This window comes from Peromyscus eremicus, unplaced genomic scaffold, assembly GCF_949786415.1.
Source record: "Peromyscus eremicus unplaced genomic scaffold, PerEre_H2_v1 PerEre#2#unplaced_219, whole genome shotgun sequence".
Classification (NCBI taxonomy): Eukaryota; Metazoa; Chordata; class Mammalia; order Rodentia; family Cricetidae; genus Peromyscus; species Peromyscus eremicus.
The window spans coordinates 113,842-137,231 of NW_026734455.1; the positions used below are offsets into that span (position 1 = coordinate 113,842).

The following is a 23,390-nucleotide window of genomic DNA, read 5'->3' on the forward strand; positions in this document are numbered from 1 at the left end:
TTGGTTACATCTACAGGAACCTGTTAAGGTCAGTAACCTCTATCTGCCCACCGATCCCACAGCCGGTGAACACCCTGGGATCTCTAGCAGCAGCCCTAGAGCCTCATGTGTGTCCAATCCCTGACTACATGGTTGGCTCAACATTGGAACTTGGGAGGAAATCTCTGGCTTTTTTAATTTTTTTTTTTTTTTTTTGCTTTGGGAAGGACGGAAGGAGAACACCCTTTGCCCTTGGCCCTTGGCATTCTCAGTGCACTGCTGCCATCACCCAGATTCAGTTTGCGGATTCCGCCAGCAAGTCCCTGTGCTTCCTCGGAAATGGAGGCCAGCGGCTTAGGGAAGGGCTCTGACCTGGGTCCCCAGGACCAAAGCGGTTCTCTTGTCAGCTCCATGACCCAGGTGAGCTGGAAGAGGAAGCAGGGTCCAGGTGACCAGCTCTGGGCGGGCACTACAAGGCTTGGCTTAGAGGTCACAGAAGCACAGCCTCCTGGGTCCTGTGGCCACCATGTCTGGCAGCAGCAGAGGACCTCTCCGCAGGGGATTGTCCAGCCTGGACTGCATCATAGTCTTTTTGAGGAAATTTCCTCCGAGATGGCCAGCGCACCTGCATTTACTGTGGTGCACAAGGCCACACAGGGATCCCCTAGCTTTTGTCTGAACCTCTCCAGCAGTATCCACAGCTCACTTCCGGAGACCACACAAACTCTGCCCAGCATCTCTGGGAGGTGCTCAGGGTCTCAGGCCTGGTCGCTAGCCACTGTGGCCAAATGTCTGTCATCCATTTAACTGGTCCTGACAGCCCTTCTCCTCTCTGGCTGCCAGGCCTTCTCTAGCTTGCCTTTTGTTCCTTTGACAGGGTTTCCCCCTTGAGCTGTGCTACAGGTGGAATCCAGGAACTGGGACCTGTCAGAGAAGGTTCCTGCTCCAGAGCCACATGCCCAGAACCCTACAAGTGGTCTACGAGCCCCCCCCATTATCATGCAATGCAAGCTGGTTGTGTGCACCCAGTAAGGCAGTGTGGTGGCTCAGGGTGAATCCCAGTAGAAGCATCCAGAGCAGGGTTTGGACTCAGGGCTCTCAGAAACAGGCCAGGCAGGACTTAGGTACCATGGTGCCCAGGTTTCACAGCCCCTACCTCCCCTGACAAGCGTCCTCTGAACACATGCAGATCGCACACTCCTTCCTGCCTTCTCCTGCCTAGCTCCCTTTGCCTTAAACCCGGGGAGAACTCCCAGGGTCAAAGGTCAGAAAGCCCCTTGTCCTGCACTCCCCTGTCCAGACATCATCTCAGCAGGAAGAACACTTAGAAAAGGCTCTGAAATTAACAGAGGGCACTATCTGGAGTCCTAGAACTGCTGTGAGTGTATGTGTGTGTGTGTATTGGGTGTTTGTGAGTGCCTGGGTTTGTTGTGGTGTAGTCCTGTTTGGGCCCATAAAAGGTGGCTGAGAGGCACAGTATATAAGAGTTATTGTGGTCAGGTCCAGGTTGATGGGGAAGGACAGGTTGGCATGTAGGGGAAGCCTTTTAGGGCTCCACCCTTCAGCTCCAGCTCAGGTGAGCACAATGTTTGGAGTGGTGCATTTTGTTTGTGGGTTGGAGCTCAGGGGCGTGCTGGGGTGGGTGTGTGCTGCAGGCATCCTGGTTTTAAGAGTGAGAATTGCTTCTTGTCTCTCAGCTTCTATGTTGACTGTCCTTGGTCAGCTTGAATCTCTTGAGAGAACCCTGTCTTGTATGTGCCACAGGTAGGTGGTTGTCCACAGAGGATACAGTATTCCATGCCTGACAGGGTCTTGGGGAAGTTAGAGAACAGAAAGAGAAGTTTCCTGAGTGGTGCCTGGTAGTTGGTGTAGGGTAGGGTCGGGAGGTGGGAGGTTAGGGGTGGGAGGTGGAGGGCTGTGAAGAGGAGAGAGATTGTGACAGAGCAGGAGGTAGGTCAGAATGGTTGCCAGGTGCTGCCTAGGAGACGGTTAAGGTGGGGGCCTGGGCCCAGGGTTTGGTAGGCAAGAGGGCAGGTGGGTGCAATGTTTCTTCTTTTTATGTTTCCTTGTCCCCACCTCAGGGCTGTGGACGGCCTGCCTGTTGAGGCAAGTTTATGGATGTCCCCGGCCCTCAGTGGTCCATGCTTCGAATGATGTGGGGCAATTCCATCTGAATGCACATCACTACCAAGGCCAAGGTTTTGGAAGGAAGCCCTTCTCCTCTCCCATCTCAAGATTACACCATGGGACCCTGGAAGAGGGGACTCAGGCCCCTGTCCCTGGATCCCTGACCAGTGCACACTGCTGCCTGCCTTTTCCTTGTGTCCATCTGGGAACAGCCTTCTGCCAGGTGAGAAGCCCGTGCTGGGCCTAGGGTCCCATTGAGTTGGGTGGTCGTCTCCCTTTGTTGTCACACTTCCCCGTGTGCTCTCGGTTCAGGGACTCCACCACTCCACTGCCCTAGCAGGACCGGGTTCAGCCTGGGAGGACCCTCTTGTCTGGCCGCCTTGACCTGGAAGCTTGGGTCAGCAGACCCAAGGCCATCCTGGCAGCTCTACTGGTCACCCTGGTGGGTGGAGTCATGTAGACAGCCAGTGGATGTGTGGATGTGTGTGTGTGTGTGTGTGTGTGTGTGTGTGTGTGTGTGTTTCTCTGTGTGTTTGTGTGTCTGGGGTGAGGGCAGGGTGAGTCCAGGGATGCAGCTGTGAGAATACCCTGGTTTGCCTGCTAGGGGGAGATGCTCAGCCCCTGGACGCCAACCCCATGAATATGTTTGTGAGGCTCCTCCCCTATAGTCCAGATTGGCATGTGGTTTGTAGAGGACTCCCTTAGGGTCTGCCTCAGGCTCTCCAGTGCGCCTGCTCTCACATCCACACAGTCCCCACTTGGCCCCCTACATGACACCCTCCACCACCCGCCCCCTCTTTCCACACCCCACTATACCCTCAGGTAGGGCCTTCAGGGGCTGGCACAAAGCCAGTGTCTCAGGGCAGTGCAGTGCTTGGAGGAAACAGTGGAGGAACCAGTTAAGGTCTGTGAGCCCGGATCTACACACCACATCCCCACCTGCTGAACACCCTCCGATCCCTAGCAGCAGCCCTAGAGCGGCATGTCTGGCCAGTCCTAGCCTACGTGGTTGGCCTCCATCTTGGAGCTTTGTAGACTAGCTTTGGCTTTTTTATTTTTTTCTTTGGCTTTGCCAAGGGCGGAGGGGGTGCACCCTTCTGCCTTGGCCCTTGGCATTCTCGGTGCACTGCTGCCATCCCGCGGATTCAGTTTGCCAATTCCGGCAGCAAGTCCCTGTGCGTCCCAGGAAATGGAGGTGTGCCGCCTAGGGAAGGGCTCCCGCCTGGGTCTCCCAGGACCAAAGCGGTTCTCTTGCCCGCTTCATGACCCAGGAGAGCTGGAGGAGGAAGCAGGGTCCAGGGGACCAGCTCCGGGCGGACACCACGTGGCTGGCTTGGGGTTAATGGAAGCACAGCCTCCCGGGTCCTGTGGCCGCCATGTCTGGCAGCAGGAGAGGACCTCTCCACAGGGGATTGTGCAGTCTGGGCTGCATCATGGTCGTTTTCGGCAAATTTCCTACCCGTGTGCCGGCCCACCTGCCCTTACTGTGGTGCACAAGGCCACCCAGGGACCCCCTAGCTTTTGTCTGAACCTCCCCAGCAGTATCCACAGCTCACTTCCGGAGACCACATAAAGTCTGCCCTGCATCTCTGGGAGGTGCTCAGGGTCTCAGGCCTGGTTGCTAGCCACCTTGGCCAAATGTCTGTCATCCATTTAACTCCTCCTGACATCTCTCTCCTCTCTGGCTGCCAGGCCTTCTCTCTGGCTTGCCTTTTGTTCCTTTGACAGGGTTTCCCTTTGAGCTGTGCTTCAGGTGGAATTCAGGGACTGGGACTAGTCAGAAAAGGTTCCTGCTACAGAGCCCCATCCCTTGATCCTTACATGTGGTGTGCCAGCCCCGCCCCCCCATCCTCATCCTATGCAGACTGGTTGTGTGTACCCAGTAAGGCAGTGTGCTGGCTCAAAGTGTATCCCAGTAGAAGCATCGACATTGGTGTGCTCACAAAGAGGCCAGGCAGAACTTAGGTACCATGGTGGCCAGGTTTCATGGTCCCTGCCTCCCCTGACAAGCCTCCTCTGTGTCATGCAGGATACATGCAGGCCGCATACTCCTTCTTGTGTTCTCTTGCCTAGCTCCCTTTGCCTTAAACCCAGGGAGAACTCCCAGGGTCAAATGTCGGAAAGCCTCTTGTCCTGCACTCACATGTCCAGGCATCATCTCAGCAGGAAAAATACTTAGAGAAGGCTCTGAAAATAACAGGGCACTATCTGAAGTCCTAGAACTGTGATGTCTCTGTGTGTGTGTGTGTGTGTGTGTGTGTGTGTGTGTACACCTGGCATTATTGTGTTCTAGTCCTGTGAGAAGCCATAAGCAGTGCCTGAGAGGCTCAGTGTATAAGAGTTCTCATGGCCAGCTATGGGATGTAGGGGAAGGACAGGTTGGCATGTAGGGAAGCCTTTTAGGGCTTCATTCTTCAGCACGAGCTCAGGTGAGCACAAGGTTTGGAGTGGTGCATCCTGTGTGTGGTTTGGGCCTCAGGGGCGTCCCAGAGCATGGTGGATGAGAGCATTGTGTAGGAACCATCGGAAAGGTGACAGGACCATCCTTTAGAGTGGCCTGACAGGCAGGTCTAGGAAGTCAGGGCCTCCACCCCCAGCAGTATGAAGCTCCCTTTTTAGCCTCATCAAATGTCTCCAGGAGGTTTTGTGGAGAGGGAGATTTGGAAGAGCATAGACAGGCTTGTCTTCAGGTGGCAGGGAGAGTGATTTTCTTCTAGGCTCCATCATGGAAGATGTCAGCAGTTTGGAGGAGGACCTCTGGAGACTTTCACTGCTCATTGAAGGAAGACTTCCTGTTGGGAGTGCAAAGCATTTCCCAACTGAACATGGCCTAGCTACCCTGGATACCAGGGATGGGAATGTACATAGGAGCGATCGATAGAGAAAGACAGAGATGGAGGTGGAGGTAGAGGAGGATAGATAAATGAGCAAGAGACAGACAGACAGAGAGACAGAGACAGAGAGACACAGAGAGAGAAAGAAAGAGAGAGAGAGAGAGAGAGAGAGAGAGAGAGAGAGAGAGAGAGAGAGAGAGAGAAATAGGAGGGGGAAGGAGGAGAGAGAGAAAGTGAGGCCAGAGCAAATGAGAATCTACCTGTGGGGTGTTGGGTGTTCTATAGTTTGTGGCTGTTTTTCATGCAGGCTGGTGGGCAGATCCACTCTGTCTATGGAGACTTGTTTCTGTTCCATGGGTCTGGGCTCCTGGAGTGAATTTTGTGTAGGACACCTGGAATGTTGTGGGACATCCATAAGGACAGACAGGGTGGGTGGGTGCTACAGGCATCCTGGAGTTAAGAGTGAGAATTGCTTCTTGTCCCTCAGCTTTGATGTTACCTGTCCTTGGTCCACTTGAATCTGTTGAGAGAGCTGAGTCCTGTGTGTGCCTAGGCCCTGCCACAGGTAGGTGGGTGTCCATAGAGGATACAGAGAGTTCCATGCCTGACAGGGTCTTGGGGAAGTTAGAGAACGGAAAGAGAAGTTTCCTGAGTGGTGCCTGGTAGTTGGTGTAGGGTAGAGTCGGGAGGTGGGAGGTTAGGGGTGGGAGGTGGAGGGCTGTGCAGGGGAGAGGGATTGTGAGAGAGCTAGAAGTAGGTCAGAATGGTTGCCTGGTGCTGCCTAGGAGACGGTTAAGGTGGGGGCCTGGGCCCAGGGTTTGGTAGGCAAGAGGGCAGGTGGGTGCAATGTTTCTTCTTTTGATGTGTCCTTGTCTCCACCTCAGGGCCCTGGCTGGCCTGCCTGTTAAGGCGAGGTTGTGGAAGTACCGGGCCCCCAGTGGTCCCTGCTTCTGGTGATATGGAGCAGCATCCACCTGAATTCACTTCACCATGGAGGCCAAGGTTTTGGAAGGAAGCCCTTTTCTTCTCGTATCTCAATATCAGACCAACGGAGCATGGGACACGGGACTCAGGCCCCTGACCCTGGAGTCTTGACCAGTGCACACAGCGGCCTGCCCTTTTGCCTTGTGTCCATCTGGGAGCGGCCTTCTGCCAGGTGGGACTTCTGTGCTGGACCTAGCGTCTCATGGAGTTGGGTGGTCGTCTCACTTGGTTTGAAATCTTCCCGTGTGCTCAGGGTTCTGGGTCACCACCAAGGCACTGCCCTAGCAGGACCAGAGTCAGCCTGAGAGGCCCCTTTTTGGGTGGCCGGCTTGACCTAGAAGGGTGGGCCAGAAGACCCAAGGCCATCCTGGCAGCTGTACTGGTCACCCTGGTGGGTGGATTCATGTATAAATCTGCTGGAACTCCGAAAGCTGCTTTGTGTGTGTGTGCATGTGTGCGTGTGTGTGTGTGTGTGTGTGTGTGTGTGTGTGTGTGTATTGGTTGTTTGTGTGTGCCTGAGTTTGTTGTGGCCTAATCCTGTGAGTGTCCATAAGCAGTGCCTGACAGGCACAGTATTTAAGAGTTATGATAGTCAGGCCAGGGTTGAAGGTGAATGACAGGTTGGCATGTAGGGAAGCCTTTTAGGGCTCCATCCTTCAGCTCCAGCTCAGGTGAGCACAAGGTTTAGACTGGTGCATCATATCTGTGGTTTGGGTCTCATGGACGTGCCAGGGAACGGTGGATGAGAGCATTGTGTAGGAACCATCGGAAAGGTGACAGGACCATCCTTTAGAGTGGCCTGACAGGCAGGTCTAGGAAGTCAGGGCCTCCACCCCCAGCAGTATGAAGCTCCCTTTTTAGCCTCATCAAATGTCTCCAGGAGCTTTTGTGGAGAGGGAGATTAGGAAGAGCATAGACAGGCTTGTCTCCAGGTGGCAGGGAGAGTGATTTTCTTCAAGGCTCCATCATGGAAGATGTCAGCAGTGTGGAGGAGAGCCTCTGGAGACTTTCAGTGCTCATTGAAGGAAGACTTCATGTTGGGAGTGCTAAGCATTTCCCAACTGAACATGGCCTAGCTACCCTGGATACCAGGGATGGGACTGTACATAGGAGAGGGACAGAGAAAGACAGAGATAGAGCTGGAGTTGGAGGTAGAGGAGGATAGATAAATGAGAGAAGGAAAGTGAGGTGAGAGCAAATGATAATCTGCCTGTGAGATGTTGGGGGTTTTCGTGATTGTTGGTGTTTTTTTTCATGCAGGCTGGTGGGCAGACCCACTCTGTCTATGAACACTTTTTTCTGTTCCATGGGTCTGGGCCCCTGGAGGAAATTTTGGTGATGACACCTGGAATGTTTAGGGAAATCCATAAGGACAGACAGGGTGGGTGTGTGCTGCAGGTATCCTGGTGTTAAGAGTGAGAATTGCTTCTTGTCCCTCAGCTTTTATGTTGCCTGTCCTTGGTCCATTGGAATCTCTTGAGAGAGCTGAATCCTGTGTGTGCCTAGGCCCTGCCACAGGTACGTGGGTGTCCACAGAGGATACAGAGAGTTCCATGCCTGACAGGGTCTTGGGGAAGTTAGAGAACGGAAAGAGAAGTTTCCTGAGTGGTGCCTGGTAGTTGGTGTAGGGTAGAGTCGGGAGGTGGGAGGTTAGGGGTGGGAGGTGGAGGGCTGTGCAGAGGAGAGGGATTGTGACAGAGCTGGAGGTAGGTCAGAATGGTTGCCTGGTGCTGCCTAGGAGACAGTTAAGGTGGGGGCCTGAGCCCAGGGTTTGGTAGGCAAGAGGGCAGGTGGGTGCAATGTTTCTTCTTTTGATGTGTCCTTGTCTCCACCTCAGGTACCTGGACGGCCTGCCTGTTTAGGCGAGGTCGTGCATGTCCCTGGCCCCTTGTGGTCCCTGCTTTGGATGGTGTGGGGCACATCCATCTGAACGCTCATCACTACCAAGACCAAGGTTTTGGAAGTAAGCCCTTTTCCTCTCCCATTATATATTAGTCAATGGGACCATGGGATATGGGACGATACAGGACTCAGTCCCCCTATCCTGGAGCCCCGACTAGTGCCCACAGCTGCATGTCCTTTTGCCCTGTGTCCATCAGGGAGCAGCCGTTTGCCAGGTGGGAAGCCCGGGGGTGGGCCTAGGGCGCCATTCAGTTGGTTGGACGTCTCCCTTGGTGTGACACCTTCTCCTGTGCTCTGGGTTCTGGGACATCAACACCCCACTGCCCCCAGAAGGAACAGGGTCAGCCTGGGAGGCCCCTCTTGGCTGGAGCCTTGACCTGGAAGCTTCTTGGGTCAGCAGACCGAAGGCCATTCTGGCAGCTGTACTGGTCACCCTGGAGGGTGGAATCATGTAGACAGCGGATGGATCTCTGAAAGCTACTCTGTGTGTGTGTGTGTGTGTGTGTGTGTGTGTGTGTGTGTGTGTGTGTGTGTTTGGAGTTCTAGCAGGGCAAGGGCAGGGATGCAGGTGTGAGAATACCCTGGCATGGCAGCTAGGGGGCGACGCTCAGCCCTTGGTCCCCAAATCCATGTGTATGTTTCTGAGGCTCCTCCCCTATAGTCCAGATTGGCATGTGGTTTGTGGAGGATTCCCTTAGGGTCTGGTGCGGGCTCTCAAGAGCTTCTATGCCCACATCCACACACTCCCCACTTGGCTCCCTCCATCACACCCTCCACCACCTGGCCCCTCTCCAGGTACCACATGATACTCTCAGGCGGGGCCTTCTGGGCTGGTAAGCGCCCAAAGCCGAGTGTCTCAGGGCAGTGCAGGGCATGGAGGAACCTGTTAAGGTTTGTAACCGCAATCTGCCCCACGCATCCCCACTTGCTGATCAACCTGGGGTCCCTAGCAGCAGCACTAGAGCCTCATGTCTGTCCAGTCCCGGCCTACATGGTTGGCCTCCATCTTGGAGCTTGGGAGGAGATCTCTGGCTTTTTTTAATTTTTAATTTTTTTTTTGCTGTGCGAAGGGCAGAGGGAGAACACCTGTCGTCCTTGACCCTTGGCATTCTCGGTGCACTGCTGCCATCCCGCGGATTCAGTTTGCTGATTCCGCCACCAAGTCCCTGTGCTTCCCTGGAAATGGGGGCAGGCTGGCTAGGGAAGGGTTCCCGCCTGGGTCTCCCAGCACCAAAGAGGTTCTCTTGCCCGCTCCTTGACCCAGGAGAGCTGGAGGAGGAAGCAGGGTCCAGGTGACGATCTCCGGGCGGGGGCCACGAGACTTGGCTTGCCGGTGGCAAGAGCACAGCCTCCCAGGTCCTGGGGCCGCCATGTCTGGCAGCAGCAGAGGACCTCTCAGCAGGGCATTGTGCAGCCTGGGCTGCATCATGGTCGTTTTGGGGAAACATCCTGTGTGCCTGCCTGCCTGCCCTTACCGTGGTGCACCAGGCCACGCAGGACCGCCCATCTTTTGTCTGAGCCTCCCTAGCAGTATCCACAGCTCACTTTGAGAAACCACACTAACTCTGCCCAGCATCGCTGGGAGGTGCTCAGGGTCTCAGGTCTGGTGCTAGCCACTGTGGCCAAATGTCTGTCATCCATTTAACTTCTCCTGAAAGCCCCTCTCCTTTCTGGCTGCCAGGCCTTCTCTCTGGATTGCCTTTTGTTCCTTTGACAGGGTTTGCCCTTGAGCTGTGCTACAGGTGGAATTCAGGGACTGGAACCTGTCAGAAAAGGTTCCTGCTCCAAAGCAAAACCCCAGAATCCTACAAGTGGTCTGCGAGGTCCCTCCCCCGCCCCCATCATCATCCTATGCAAGCTGGTTGTGTTTACCCAGTGATCCAGGAGCTCAAGGCAGTGTGGTGGCTCAAGGGGAATCCCAGTAGAAGCATCGAGACCAGGGTTTGGACTCAGGGGTGCTCACAAAGAGGCCAGGAAGAACTTAGGTACCATGGTGGCCAGGTTTCATGGTCCCTGCCTCCCCTGACAAGCCTCCTCTGTGTCATGCAGACTACATGCAGGCCGCATACTCCTTCTTGTGTTCTCCTGCCTAGCTCCCTTTGCCTTAAACCCAGGGAGAACTCCCAGGGTCAAGTTCAAAAAGCCCGTTGTCCTGCACTGCCCTGTCCAGACATCATTTCAGCAGGAGGAACACTTAAAGAAGGCTCTGATATTAACAGAGGACACTATTTGTAGACCTAGAACTGCTCTGTGTGTGTGTGTGTGTGTGTGTGTGTGTGTGTGTGTGTGTGTATTGGGTGTTTGTGTGTTCCTGGTTTTGTTGTGGCCTCATCCTTTGAGTGTCTATAAGCAGTGCCTGAGAGGCACAGTATGTAAGAGTTATGGTGGTCAGGCCAGGGTTGAGGGAAGGACAGGTTGGCATGTACTGGAGCATTATAAGGTTCCATCCTTCAGCTCCAGTTCTGGTGAGCACAAGGTTTTCAGTGGTGCATCCTGTGTGTGGTTTGGGGCTCAGGGGTGTGCCGGGGCATGATAGCTGAGAGCATTGTGTCAGAACCATCGGGTAGGTGGCAGGACTGTCCTTTGGAGTGGCCTGCCGGGCAGGTCTAGGAAGTCAGGGCCTCCAACCTCACCCCCTGCACCAGGAAGCTCCCCTTTTAGCCTCACCAAATGTCTCCAGGAGTCTTTGTAGAGATGGAGAGTTGGAAGACCATAGACAAGCTTGTCTCCAGGTGGCAGGGAGAGTGATTTCCTTCTAGGCTCCATCAAGAAGATGTCAGCAGTGTGGAGGATGGCTTCTGGAGACTTTCAGTGCTCATGAAAGGAAGGCTTCCCGTTGGGGAATACAAAGCATTTCCCAAATGAACATGGCCTAGCTACCTTGGATACCAGGGATGGGACTGTACATGGGAGACAGGGACAGAGGGAGACAGAGATAAAGGTGGAGGTGGAGGTAGAGTTGGATAGATAAATGAGGGGAGGGCGACAGGGAAAGAGAGGGGGGAGGGACAGGATGAGAGAGTGTGGGAGAGCAAATGAGAATCTGCTTGTGGGGTGTTGGGTGTTCTCTAGTTTGTGGCTGTTTTTCATGCAGGCTGGTGGGCAGACCCACTCTGTCTATGGACACTTTTTTCTGTTCCATGGATCTGTGCCCCTGGAGGGAATTTTGTGTAGGACACCTGGAATGTTGTGGGACATCCATAAGGACAGACAGGGTGGGTGGGTGCTGCAGGCATCCTGGAGTTAAGAGTGAGAATTGCTTCTTGTCCCTCAGCTTTGATGTTACCTGTGCTCGGTCTACTTGAATCTGTTGAGAGAGCTGAGTCCTGTGTGTGCCTAGGCCCTGCCACAGGTAGGTGGGTGTCCATAGAGGATACAGAGAGTTCCATGCCTGACAGAGTCTTGGGGAAGTTAGAGAACGGAAAGAGAAGTTTCCTGAGTGGTGCCTGGTAGTTGGTGTAGGGTAGGGTCGGGAGGTGGGAGGTTAGGGGTGGGAGGTGGAGGACTGTGCAGGGGAGAGGGATTGTGACAGAGCTGGAAGTAGGTCAGAATGGTTGCCTGGTGCTGCCTAGGAGACGGTTAAGGTGGGGGCCTGAGCCCAGGGTTTGGTAGGCAAGAGGGCAGGTGGGTGCAATGTTTCTTCTTTTGATGTGTCCTTGTCTCCACCTCAGGGCCCTGGCTGGCCTACCTGTTAAGGCGAGGTTGTGGAAGTCCCGGGTTCCCAGTGGTCCCTGCTTCTGGTGATATGGGGCAGCATCCACCTGAATTCACTTCACCATGGAGGCCAAGGTTTTGGAAGGAAGCCCTTTTCTTCTCGTATCTCAATATCAGACCAATGGAGCATGGGACACGGGACTCAGGCCCCCGACCCTGGAGTCTTGACCAGTGCACACAGCGGCCTGCCCTTTTGCCTTGTGTCCATCTGGGAGCGGCCTTCTGCCAGGTGGGACTTCCGTGCTGGACCTAGCGTCTCATGGAGTTGGGTGGTCGTCTCACCTGGTTTGAAATCTTCCCGTGTGCTCAGGGTTCTGGGTCACCACCAAGGCACTGCCCTAGCAGGACCAGAGTCAGCCTGAGAGGCCCCTTTTTGGGTGGCCGGCTTGACCTAGAAGGGTGGGCCAGAAGACCCAAGGCCATCCTGGCAGCTGTACTGGTCACCCTGGTGGGTGGAGTCAAGTACATAGCCACTGGATCTCTGAAAGCTGCTCTGTGTGTGTGTGTGTGTGTGTGTGTGTGTGTGTGTGTCTGTGTGTGTGTGTGTGTGTCTGTGTGTGTGTGTGTGTGTGTCTGTGTCTGTCTGTGTGTGTGTGTGTGTCTATGTGTCTGGGGTGAAGGCTGGGCGAAGGGCAGGGATGCAGCTGTTAGAATACCCTGGTTTGGCAGCTAGGGGGCGACGTTCAGCCCTTGGTCCCCAAATCCATGAGTATGTTTCTGAGGCTCCTCCCCTATAGTCCAGATTGGCATGTGGTTTGTGGAGGATTCCCTTAGGGTCTGGTATGGGCTCTAAAGAGCTTCTATGCCCACATCCACACACGCCGCACTTGGCCCCCTCCATCACACCGTCCACCACCCGCCCCCTCTCCAGGTACCACGTGATACCCTCATGGGGGGCCTTCATGGGCTGCCATGTGCCCAAAGCCCAGTGTCTCAGGGCAGTGCAGGGCATGGAGGAACCTGTTAAGGTCGGTAACCTCCATTGCCCACCACACCCCCACTCACTGAACACCCTGGGATCCCTAGCAGCAGCCCTAGAGCCTCATGTGCGTCCAGTCCTTATCTACATGGTTGGCCTCCATCTTGGAGCTTGGCAGGAGAATGCTGACTTTTTTTTTAATTTTTTAATTTTTGTTTGCTTTGCGAAGGGCAGAGGGAGAGCACCCTTCGCCTTTGGCCTTTGGCAGTCTCGGTGCACTGCTGCCATCACGCGGATTCAGTTTGCCAATTCCGGCAGCAAGTCCCTGTGCGTCCCAGGAAATGGAGGTGTGCCGCCTAGGGAAGGGCTCCCGCCTGGGTCTCCCAGGACCAAAGCGGTTCTCTTGCCCGCTCCATGACCCAGGAGAGCTGGAGGAGGAAGCAGGGTCCAGGTGACCGGCTCTGGGCGGGGGCCACGAGACTTGGCTTGCAGGTCATGGAAGCACAGCCTCCCGGATCCTACCACCGCCATGTCTGGCAGTAGCAGAGGACCTCTCCGCAGGGGATTTTGCAGCCTGGGCTGCATTGGTGTCCTTGTGGGGAAATTTGCCCCCGTGTGCCAACCCGCCTGCCCTTACCTTGGTGCACAAGGCCACCCAGGGAGCCCCTAACTTTTTTTGAGCCTCCCTAGCAGTATCTACAGCTCACTTCTGGAGACCACACAAACTCTGCCCTGCCTCTTTGGGAGGTTTTCAGGGTCTCAGGCCTGGTTGCTGGTAGCCACTGTGGCCAAATGTCTGTCATCCATTTAACTCCTCCTGCCATCTCCTCTCCTCTCTGGCTGCCAGGCCTTCTCTCTGGCTTGCCTTTTGTTCCTTTTACAAATGGCCTTCCACTTGAGGTGTGCTACAGGTGGAATTCAGGGACTGGGACCTGTCAGAAAAGGTTCCTGCTCCAGAGCCACATCCCCAGAATCCAACAATTGGTCTGGGACCCCCCCCCATCATCATCCTATGCAAGCTGGTTGTGTGTACCCAGTGATCCCAGAGCTCAAGGCAGTGTGGTGGCTCAGGGTGAATCCCAGTAGAAGCATCCAGAGCAGGGTTTGGTCTCAGGGGTGCTCACAAACAGGCCAGGCAGGACTTAGGTACCATGGAGGCCAGGTTTCACGGCCCTTGCCTCCCCTGAGAAGCTTCTTCTCTGTCATGCAGGATACACATGCAGGCCGAATACTCCTTCCTGTGTTCTCCTGCTTAGCTCACCTTTGCCTTAAACCAGGTAGAACCCCCAAGATCAAAGGTCGGAAAGCCCCTTGTCCTGCACTCCCCTGTCCAGACACCATCTCAACAAGAAGAATACTTGGAGAAGGCTATGAAATTAACAGAGGGCAGTATGTGGAGTCCTAGACCTGCTGTGTGTGTGTGTGTGTGTGTGTGTGTGTGTGTGTTGGGTGTTTGTAAGTGCCTGGGTTTATTGTGGTGTAGTCCTGTTTGAGTCCATAAGAGGTGGCTGAGAGGCACAGTATATAAGAGTTATTGTGGTCAGGTCCAGGTTGATGGGGAAGGACAGGTTGGCATGTAGGGGAAGCCTTTTAGGGCTCCATCCTTCAGTTCCAGCTCAGGTGAGCACAATGTTTGGAGTGGTGCATTTTGTTTGTGGGTTGGAGCTCAGGGGCGTGCTGGGGTGGGTGTGTGCTGCAGGCATCCTGGTGTTAAGAGTGAGAATTGCTTCTTGTCCCTCAGCTTCTATGTTGCCTGTCCTTGGTCAGCTTGAATCTCTTGAGAGAGCTGAGTCCTGTGTGTGCCTAGGCCCTGCCACAGGTAGGTAGGTGTCCACAGAGGATTCAGAGAATTCCATGCCTGACAGGGTCTTGAAAAATTTAGAGAACAGAAAGAGAAGTTTCCTGAGTGGTGCCTGGTAGTTGGTGTAGGGTAGGGTCGGGAGGTGGGAGGTTAGGGGTGGGAGGTGGAGGGCTGTGCAGAGGAGAGAGATTGTGACAGAGCTGGAGGTAGGTCAGAATGGTTGCCTGGTGCTGCCTAGGAGATGGTTAAGGTGGGGGCCTGGGCCCAGGGTTTGGTAGGCAAGAGGGCAGGTGGGTGCAATGTTTCTTCTTTTTATGTTTCCTTGTCCCCACCTCAGGGCTGTGGACGGCCTGCCTGTTGAGGCAAGTTTATGGATGTCCCCGGCCCTCAGTGGTCCATGCTTCGAATGATGTGGGGCAATTCCATCTGAATGCACATCACTACCAAGGCCAAGGTTTTGGAAGGAAGCCCTTCTCCTCTCCCATCTCAAGATTACACCATGGGACCCTGGAAGAGGGGACTCAGGCCCCTGTCACTGGATCCCTGACCAGTGCACACTGCTGCCTGCCTTTTCCTTGTGTCCATCCGGGAACAGCCTTCTGCCAGGTGAGAAGCCCGTGCTGGGCCTAGGGTCCCATTGAGTTGGGTGGTCGTCTCCCTTTGTTGTCACACTTCCCCGTGTGCTCTCGGTTCAGAGACTCCACCACTCCACTGCCCTAGCAGGACCGGGTTCAGCCTGGGAGGACCCTCTTGTCTGGCCGCCTTGACCTGGAAGCTTGGGTCAGCAGACCCAAGGCCATCCTGGCAGCTCTACTGGTCACCCTGGTGGGTGGAGTCATGTAGACAGCCAGTGGATGTGTGTGTGTGTGTGTGTGTGTGTGTGTGTGTGTGTGTGTTTCTCTGTGTGTTTGTGTGTCTGGGGTGAGGGCGGGGTGAGTCCAGGGATGCAGCTGTGAGAATACCCTGGTTTGCCTGCTAGGGGGAGATGCTCAGCCCCTGGACGCCAACCCCATGAATATGTTTGTGAGGCTCCTCCCCTATAGTCCAGATTGGCATGTGGTTTGTAGAGGACTCCCTTAGGGTCTGCCTCAGGCTTTCAAGTGCGCCTGCTCTCACATCCACACAGTCCCCTCTTGGCCCCCTACATAACACCCTCCACCACCCGCCCCCTCTTTCCACACCCCACTATACCCTCAGGTAGGGCCTTCAGGGGCTGGCACAAAGCCAGTGTCTCAGGGCAGTGCAGTGCTTGGAGGAAACAGTGGAGGAACCAGTTAAGGTCTGTGAGCCCGGATCTACACACCACATCCCCACCTGCTGAACACCCTCCGATCCCTAGCAGCAGCCCTAGAGCGGCATGTCTGGCCAGTCCTAGCCTACGTGGTTGGCCTCCATCTTGGAGCTTTGTAGACTAGCTTTGGCTTTTTTATTTTTTTCTTTGGCTTTGCCAAGGGCGGAGGGGGTGCACCCTTCTGCCTTGGCCCTTGGCATTCTCGGTGCCCTGCTGCCATCCCGCGGATTCAGTTTGCCAATTCCGCCAGCAGGTCCCTGTGCTACCCTGGAAATGGAGGCGTGCCGCCTAGGGAAGGGCTCCCGCCTGGGTCCCCCAGGACCAAAGCGGTTCTCTTGCCCGCTCCATGACCCAGGAGAGCTGGAGGAGGAAGCAGAGTCCAGGGGACCAGCTCTGGGCGGACACCACGTGGCTGGCTTGGGGTTCACGGAAGCACAGCCTCCCGGGTCCTTTGGCCGCCATGTCTGGCAGCAGGAGAGGACCTCTCCACAGGGGATTGTGCAGTCTGGGCTTCATGGGGGTCGTTTTGGGCAAATTTCCTACCCTTGTGCCAGACAACCTGCCCTTACCGTGGTTCACAAGGCCACCCAGGGACCCCCTAGCTTTTGTCTGAACCTCCCAAGCAGTACCCACAGCTCACTTCTGGAGACCACACAAACTCTGCCCTGCATCTCTGGGAGGTGCTCAGGGTCTCAGGCCTGGTTGCTAGCCACCTTGGCCAAATGTCTGTCATCCATTTAACTCCTCCTGACATCTCTCTCCTCTTTGGCTGCCAGGCCTTCTCTCTGGCTTGCCTTTTGTTCCTTTGACAGGGTTTCTCTTTGAGCTGTGCTACAGGTGGAATTCAGGGACTGGGACCTGTCCAAAAAGGTTCCTGCTGCAGAGCCCCATCCCCTGATCCCTACATGTGGTTTGCCAGCCCCGCCCCCCCATCCTCATCCTATGCAAGCTGGTTGTGTGTACCCAGTAAGGCAGTGTGCTGGCTCAAAGTGAATCCCAGTAGAAGCATCGTCATTGGTGTGCTCACAAAGAGGCCAGGCAGAACTTAGGTACCATGGTGGCCAGGTTTCATGGTCCCTGCCTCCCCTGACAAGCCTCCTCTGGGTCTCTCAGGACAACCATGCAGACAGCATACTCCTTCCTGTGTTCTCCTGCCTAGCTCACTTTGCCTTAAACACGGAGAACTCCCACGCTCAAAAGTCGGAAAGCCCCTTGTCCTGCACTTCCCTGTCCAGACATCATCTCAACAGGAAGAGTACTTGGAGAAGGCTCTGAAATTAACAGAGGGTACTATCTGGAGTCTTAGAATTGCTGTGTTTGTGTGTGTGTGTGTGTGTGTGTGTGTGTGTGTGTGTGTGTGTCTTTTGAATGTTTCTGAGTGCCTGGGTTAATGTGGTGTAGTCCAGTTTGGATCCATAAGAGGTGGCTGAGAGGCACAGTATATAAGAGTTATGGTGGTCAGATCCAGGTTGATGGGGAAGGACATGTTGGCATGTAGGGAAGCCTTTTAGGGCGCCATCCTTCAGCTCCAGCTCAGGTGAGCACAAGGTTTGGAGTGGTGCATCCTGTGTTAGGTTTGGGTCTCAGGCGCATGTTGTGGCATGGTGGATGAGAGCATTGTGTAGGAATCATCAAAGGTGTCAGGACAGTCCTTTGGAGTGGTGTGGCAAGCATGTATGGGAAGTCAGGGCCTCCACCCAAACCCCCAGCAACAGGAAGCTCCCCTTTTAGCCTCAGGACATGTCTTCAGGAGGCTTTGTAGAGAGGGAGAGTTGGAAGAGCATAGACAGGCTTGTCTCCAGGTGCTAGGGAGGGTGATTTTCTTCTAGGCTCAATGATGGAAGATGTCAGCCATGAACAGGAGGTCCTCTGGAGACTTTCAGTGCTCATTGAAGGAAGGCTTCCTGTTGGGGAGTGCAAAGCATTTCCCAACTCATCATGGCCTAGCTACCCTGGATGCCAGGGATGGGACTGTACATAGGAGTGAGGCCTAGAGAAAGACAGAGATAGAGGTAGAGGTGGAGGTAGAGGAGGATAGATAAATGAGAGAGAAAGTGAGGTGAGAACAAATGAGAATCTTTTGTTGTTTTGTTGGTGTTTTTTTCATGCAGGCTGTTGGGAGGACCCACTGTCTATGGACACTTTTTTCTGTTCCATGGATCTGTGACCCTGGAGGGAATTTTGTGTGATGACACTGGGAATGTTGTGGGAAATGCATAAGGACAGACAGGGTGGGTGGGTGCTGCAGGCATCCTGGTGTTAAGAGTGAGAATTGCTTCTTGTCCCTCAGCTTTGATGTTACCTTCTTCGTTCCACTTGAATCTGTTGAGAGAGCTGAGTCCTGTGTGTGCCTAGGCCCTGCCACAGGTAGGTGGGTGTCCACAGAGAATACAGAGAGTTCCATGCCTGATAGGGTCTTGAGGAAGTTAGAAAACAGAAAGAGAAGTTTCCTGAGTAGTGCCTGGTAGTTGGTATAGGGTAGGGTCGGGAGGTGGGAGGTTAGGGGTGGGAGGTGGAGGGCTGTGCAGAGGAGAGAGATTGTGACAGAGGTGGACATAGGTCAGAATGGTTGCCTGGTGCTGCCTAGGAGACGGTTAAGGTGGGGGCCTGGGCCCAAGGTTTGGTAGGCAAGAGGGCAGGTGGGTGCAATGTTTCTTCTTTTGATGTGTCCTTGTCTCCACCTCAGGGACCTGGACGATCTGCCTTTTGAGACAAGGTTGTTGATGTCCTGTGCCCCCGGTGGACCCTGCTTCTGGTGATGTGGGGCAGCATCCACCTGAATGCTCTTCAACACGAAGCCCAAGATTTTGGAAGGAAGCCCTTCTCCTCTCCTATCTCAATATGAGACCATCAGTCCATGGGTTGTAGTCTCCTCTGGTGTCACAACTTCCTGTGTGCTCTTGGTTCTGGGACATTACCAACCCACTGCTCTAGCAGGTCCGGGGTCAGCCTTGGAGGCCCCTTCTTTGCTCGCCACCTTGACCTGGAAGCTTGGGTCAGCAGACCTAAGGCCATCCTGGCAGCTGTACTGCTCACCCTGGTAGGTGGAGTCTTGTAGACTGCTGCTGGATCTCTGAAACATGCTATTTGTGTGTGTGCGTGTGTGTGTGTGTGTGTGTGTGTGTGTGTGTGTGTCTGTATGTGTGTGTGTATCTGTGTTTGTGTGCACATGTGTGAAGGACCTCATGTAGAGGTTCAAGGACAACTTTCAAGAGTCAGTTCTGTCCTTCCACCCTGGGACTTGGCGCTTACACTATGGTTGTTGTGCTAGCACAGCAAACTCCTTTACTTGCTAAGCTTTTTGTTGCCTTGTGTTTCTTCATTTTTGTCAGTGTTATGGTTTGTGGGGGTCAGGGGTTTTCAAGAGGGGACATACAGGTCAGGGATCATTTCTGAATTTAGTAATATTTTAAAAGTCCATCCCAAAGGTAAATAACTTAGCATCCTTGGTGTCGTAGACGAATGGAATTAAAGACTCCAATTTTCAGTCAAGGATCAAGTCTCCTTTAGATTAATTTTTATGCAGTGTTATTCTAAGTAAAGTTTCCCCTGGGAGCAAGTTAGAATTCTCTACTGCAGACCTACCCAGCAGTTTACATTTGAACATCATTCTTCAGGGATTCATGTACGTACTCAGTATTAAAGTACTGATATCTAATTGTTATAGAATGATAGTTGCTGAGGTCACTTAATGAGAGGAGGGGTACCATAATTGTGACTTTCATTGTGGCTGATCATCTCTTAAAAGAGAAAAACTGCTAAACCTGGCTTGTAAACCCAAATACCACTGTTTAGAATAATTGTTACCGATGATAGAAGACACCATAAGTTAATATAAATTATTTTCATTTTTGTTTATACAGAAAATATTTATACAAAGATCAAGATCGTTATCCATTAAAAGTTCACATTTTAAGTGTAAGTTGATCATTAGATCGTTTCCTAGTATCCATGTATGGGTGACGGGAAGTTTGGGGAAGAGTTTCTGTGTAAAAACCACAAGGCGGTGCTTAGGGCTGGTGGTGGGACTTGAGGGCCTATGAGGTTAGGGGGCTCTGAGAACTGCAGAGAGCAGGAAGAGAATGAATGTGAGGTCCAAGGGAGCTGATGGTTGGGATGCTTGGCCCATTGCAACTGGGCAACTTTCTCCATAAACTGGCCAAGAACGATGGTCCTCCTAAACCTTACCTAAGCTGGTTTATAAGAAAAAGACTTCATACTGAGAGGTAAAGAGGAGCCAGGGAGTCTAGGGATGACTTTGTCCTGATACTAAAAGGTACAGGTGGGAGAATAATAGACTTCTGCCTCCATCTATAGAGCAGTAATAAACAATGCCTGCCAATGCTGGGAGTTAGGCTGTTAGAACAGAGAGCTCTATAATGCTTCCTAAGGGGACTAACTATTCTGAAGCAAGAATGAGAAGACTCAAATGCAAGGACCCTATTAAAATGTAGATCTTGCTGGCAAGCAATCAAGAGAAGATTAGTCACAATAGTAATGGTAGCAAGTGAAAACAATGGATAGTTCCTCTTTACAAACAAGAGCATCAAGCAGCTGAGAAAACCCCTCTTGATTTTAGGAGAAAACCTCAAAGACCGTCCCTGCCTTAGAAAGCATCTGATTGAATTTCACTCTGGGGCTCCTGGTTTCAGAGTCAGCACTCAGACCATGACAGAAAAGACTAGGTAGAACAGTATGGTGGGAGAAGATGTGACAGATGTGTTCCGGGCTTAAAATATCAGAAAGCAGAAAGGGGTCCAGAATCTGCGTAGGCTCTATCCTTCAAAACCCACCTCTAGTGATCTATATCCACCAGCTAGGAGACCCTGTCTTCCAAATATTCCACAGCCTCCCAAACAGCAGTACTATATGGGAACCAAGTTCTTAAACATATGAACCTGTCGGAAGCAACTTACATCCAAGTCGCAGCATTCACATTTATTTATATCAGTGTGGATGCATACATATTTATTCTATACTTTGTGTTATCATTCAATATGTCTATATTCATTTTATTGTGTATATTGCTGCACATAGAGACTTTTTTTTCTTCCTTTGGCATACCTCCATCCTTGTAGGTGTGTGTGTTGGGGGGAGTCAATATTTTGGAGAATAGTATGTCAATGTTTGGCATGGTATGGTGTTGTCACACCATTTCTAAAGTGGCATTCTTATTTTGCATTTCTATTAGAAATGGTTGTGTGTCCCTGTTGCTATGTGTCTTAACAAGCAACTGACACAATATTTTAAAAAAGATGACCATTTCTTTTCATTTTTGTGTCCTAGTACTGGAATTCAAGACCAGACACTTGTATATGCCAGATATACTGTCTGATTTTTGGTTTTGTTTGTCAAGTTGGGAAGAAGGAACATTTGTTTAAGAACTGCCTTTATTAGCTAGCCTTTGGGCATGTGTGTGGGACATCTTCTTGACTGCTGATTGATAGAGGAAAGGTCTAGCCCACTGTGAGTGGTCCCTTGCTTAGGTAGGTGGACATAGGCTATATAAGAAAGGTAGCATAGTAAGGCAGAGCAGAAGCCAGCAGGCAACATTCATTCATATTCTCTGCTTCAGATTCGGCCTCCAGATTTCTGTCCTCAAATTCCTGCCTTGACTTCCTTCCACAGTGGACTGTTACCTGTAAGCCAAATAAACCCTTTCCCAGAATTGTTTTGGTCTGTGCTTTGTCACAGCAGTAGAGAAACAAGCTACCACACCAGGGAACCATTTTGCCACTGTTCTCCAGGCTCTGCATTGGCATTTTGTTTTCTTGTTATACATTTTATTCTTTAAGACAATATTTAAATTCATACTTTGATCATGATTTCCCCATCCCACAAGTCCTTCCAAATCCTCTACCCTTCCCTACCCATCCAACTTTAAATTCTTTCTCAAAACAAACAAACAAACAAACAAACAAATAAATAAACAAAAACCAATTCTTAGAAAGTATGTAGTTATACTTGGTTTCAATTTTATGGCTTTATTTTGAGAAGATACTAATTTTAGATTGCCACTTTTTCTAACATACTGTATTTTATCATCATTATTTCCACAAGTATCTTATTTTTAAACTTTTGTTTCAGTAGAGCTAAAGCTTATCAGAAATTTGCTCTTACTTATAAATCCCTTTAATTTGTTAAATGAGTCCTCTTTACGTACTTTAAGAAGGAATTGCGTTTTAGTGAGAGACAGAAAGTGAGTGGATTAGGATGGGATGGAGGTTGGGAGAAAAATGGGAGAAGAAGAGGGTGGGGAAATCTTAATCAGGATATATTATATGAAAAAATGGTTTCAATAAAATAAAGGACGAAAAAAAGGAAAAAAAAAGACAACATACACAGATGGGCTGAAACACTGAAGAGGTGATGTTCCTAAAATGAATCCTAATCACTTTATCGTCTGTCTCCAGTACTGTATGGATTCTTAAAAATGGATTGTAGTTGTAAGTTGGCCTTTCCCAGTGGATCCTTCAACATTTAACTACTTCAGAGAAGAAAACAGAGGTACTTGTCTGAAACTGAAGGTCCCTTAGGAAGCTTGAGTTCAAAGTGATTGCTACTGTGATGGCGCTGACATGTGGAACTGCAGATAGGGAAACTTTCCTCGCTCCTCCCTTCCTGCTCTTGCCCCCTCACCTGGCCTTTCTGTTCTCATGATGTGTCCCAGAATGTTACAGAGCAGCGAGGCAGCGCTACAGCAGCCCGGATTGGGAGGTCAAGTCTCCTATCCTCCAAGTCTATGTGTCAAATAATCTTCTGCTCAAGTAGGTTTCTGTGTCTGTTTGTTCTTTTGGGGATGCTTTCCCCTTTGTTTGTTGGTCCTATTCTGATGTGTTAGTTGTTTTATTTTAGTTTTTTATATTTCATTTTATTATTATCCCCTAGATGTCTGTTTTCTAATGAGAGACAAAAAGTGGGTGGATTGAATGAGAAAGAGGTGGGAAGAAACTGGGAGGATTATGTAGACGAATTTCTAAGGGGTCTTATTAAAAAAGAACAGGGAGCCAAATATAGGGGTGAAAGCCTCAGGGATCAGAGAAATAGTGAGAGCCACCAACCACCTTACCTCACCAGCTCTGTAGCTTCCAAAATGCCATGACTTCCTGTCTACCCAGGCTTTTATTGCCCTGCTCTTCTGCCCTCTCATTGACTCTTAGCCCAGCTAGCTCACTTGCTTGTTACTGCCTACGTGTACAGACCTCCAGGGTCTCTATGGTTGGTACTGGAATTAAAGATGTGAGCTACCACGCTTGTATCTGTTCCCTAGCGTGACCTTGAACACACAGAGACCCTGCCTGCCAAGTGATCGGATTAAGGGCGTGTGCTACCACTGCCTGATTTTGTGTTTACTTAAAACGGCTTGCTATTTCCTGTGATCTCCAGGCAAACTTTATTAACATGCAAGTAAAATATCACCACATTTCAGCACAAATAAAATATCACGACAGGATTAGAGGGAGGAGAAACATTAATCAGGATATATTATGTGAGAAAAAGATCCAATTTCAATAAATGGGAAATATATACATATATTTATGGGGAAAAAGAAGGATATTCTTTGGATTCATGTATATCTAAAAATATTTGGCTTTCTATTTAAGCAACACTTGCAACATATTGTGTTTTAAAGATTGCCTTGTTCATTCATGATTAGTGCTTCTAGATGAAGATTTGAGGTTAATATGATCTTCTACATGTATGATTTTGGTCGGTTTCAATATATATCTTTTTGTGCCTTGTAAATCAATACATTTATTGTTCAATATCATTTTTCATAGCATGCCATGTGTTTTTTGATCAAGTGTTTTAAAACATCAAATAAATCATATATGCTTT

The 23,390-nt window shown here is 51.5% G+C and overlaps 1 long non-coding RNA gene across 3 annotated transcripts; it reads left to right on the forward strand.

Annotated features, from left to right (window-relative positions):
* Positions 1 to 210: 210 nt before the first annotated feature.
* LOC131901687 (uncharacterized) lies at positions 211 to 22,190 on the forward strand. Of its 3 annotated transcripts, XR_009376835.1 has the most exons (6): positions 211 to 399; positions 14,201 to 14,278; positions 18,238 to 18,591; positions 19,078 to 19,176; positions 19,415 to 19,469; positions 21,127 to 22,190. It is a non-coding gene; the product is annotated as an uncharacterized LOC131901687 (long non-coding RNA). The 3 variants fall into 3 exon arrangements; XR_009376834.1 differs by lacking the exons at positions 211 to 399; positions 14,201 to 14,278 and having other exon boundaries at positions 18,125 to 18,591; XR_009376833.1 differs by lacking the exons at positions 211 to 399; positions 14,201 to 14,278; positions 18,238 to 18,591 and having other exon boundaries at positions 18,639 to 19,176.
* Positions 22,191 to 23,390: the final 1,200 nt, after the last annotated feature.